Below are 2,033 nucleotides of genomic sequence, written 5' to 3' on the forward strand. Positions count from 1 at the left end.
GTTATTAAATAAGCAAGTATAGTTATGCATCCTTCTGTTTTATTTAATAACAGACTGAAAGAGATTCAAAAACCAAACCAAATCCATTGCTTTCGAATTGATTCCTACTCATAGCAATTTTTTTTTGTAGATTTTTTTTTTTTGTAGAGATTAACCAAAAACAACCAAACCCATTGCCTTCAAGTTAAAAGTTAAATACGGACCGTCTTACTTTTTTCTGTCTTGATTTCATGTATTTTTTTATTGCTGTGTTCTTTACATTTCTAAGAAATGCCTATTCCAATGTCATCTTACCTTGCTTCAGATCACTAAAATGGAAGGTTCCCCCTCCTTTTCTTTTTTTTTTTTTTTTTTACAAAAAATAGCAAAGCTTTTCATTTTAAACCTCAGAAATGTGCTAAATGTGTTATCCATTTAATTAACAAGCTTAGATTATAATGCTAAAAACAGCCTTCACTTGAAAGGGTTAACATTTGAAAAACAAAGAACATACAGTTAAATCCCTAAGTGACCTACATAGAGCAGAAACAGAAAGGTATGATACACTGTGTTCCCTTCTGTCCACCCAGCCCTCCACTACATGGAACGATGACTGCCCTCTTCAACCACAAAGTGAAAAATCTGCCTCACGCTTCACTAGGCTTGGGAGGAGCTGCTGGACCTGGCACGGGAGCACGCACTACACTGGCCATACCAGTAGGATCAGCCCGGTCTGGAACTGTGGCTCTGGCTCTCTCTTCCTCATCTCTCAAGGCCTCTTCATATAAGGATGGGAGAGCACTTGGCACGGTATCATTGATCTTGGCCAAAAACTCCAGGATTTTCATCTTGCTGGTTTCAGCGTTGGCTCTGGGACCCCAGAGAAATTCATAGCTTGGAGGATCACTGTTGGGCACCTGCCGGTACTCCAGGTACTTTAGCTTCACAAGATCTTGGGTGATGAGTTTCCTAGGCTCCCCAAAGATGAAGTGCCTCTTCCCTGCAAAAATTCTCATCTTATTCAGGAATTTCCCAGATCTTCTCCTCACTGGCGCAGTTGCCCTTCATGAAGATCACGCCCAGGAGAATCATCAGGAGACCAGTTTTTGGCAACCCCTGCCACAACTCAGCCTCCCGTTGTTAGGGAGGTCCATTTTACTGACCAGGGCGTAGGACGGCTTGACGGAGTCGATTTCCTTTAAGTCAATGCCAAAGACCACCTCTGTGCTGAAAGAAGCTTTCCTGAGGATGTCAAGGAAGCGGCTCTTGTACTTTTTGTTGACAATCTTCAGCATATCTTCCTTCATGACGAGCTTTTTCAGTTTATACGTTTGCAACAGGAACTGCACCAGTATACCCACCTTCTTGGTTAGAGGGTCTCTGCGGGACCGCTTAGTGGATGGCTGCTCCTGGGAGGAACTTCGCCTTTTCTCATCTTTGTTCTTGGTACCTGCATAAGATCTTGTGTGTGAAGTAGTGGGGGTGAATAGGGCTCTTGGAGTCCTCTGCAGAGTGCTACATGACTTAGCACCATGCCTTCTCTGGGTAGTACACCCAAAAGGAGGAGTGGAAGAGGAGGGGAACTCTTCTTTTGCTGTTGCCATTGCCTGAGCACCCCTGAGAACCTTGGATTCACCTTGTTTCTGCCGGCGTTTCTCACGTACACAGAGATTACTCTTCTGACTGCGAGGCATGACTGGTCAGGGATACAGGTGGGAGGAGTGTGAGCAGGACAACAGGTGACGTAGGCCCCCTGGAAGAGGGAGGAGAGACAGTGTTAGTACCATAACTAGGGAGATACCACTTAGGCTTTTTGAAGGCACCTGCTGCAGGTTTACTTGAAGGCACTAATCTAGAAACTTCAGAGGGTTCCTGTGTTCCTGGTCAGCCTGTCCCCTAAGAACCCTGTGGAAGTAATTAGAGTCTGCCTGAGGTTGCATCCTGCCAGCCTTCCCTGGGGCTTACTAGAACTGAGAGCAGGAATTGGCAGGTCTAGACTCTGGGGTCTCCTTTGTTCTGGGGTAGGTGGCACACTCGGTTCATGTAAAAGACCA

General features: G+C 45.3%; 1 pseudogene; it reads right to left on the reverse strand.

Annotated features, from left to right (window-relative positions):
- Positions 1 to 521: 521 nt before the first annotated feature.
- On the reverse strand, positions 522 to 1,673 carry LOC126069092 (melanoma-associated antigen B3-like; annotated as a pseudogene).
- Between the last annotated feature and the right edge of the window lie 360 nt (positions 1,674 to 2,033).

The sequence above is a fragment of the Elephas maximus genome, chromosome X, assembly GCF_024166365.1.
Source record: "Elephas maximus indicus isolate mEleMax1 chromosome X, mEleMax1 primary haplotype, whole genome shotgun sequence".
Taxonomy (NCBI): domain Eukaryota; kingdom Metazoa; phylum Chordata; class Mammalia; order Proboscidea; family Elephantidae; genus Elephas; species Elephas maximus.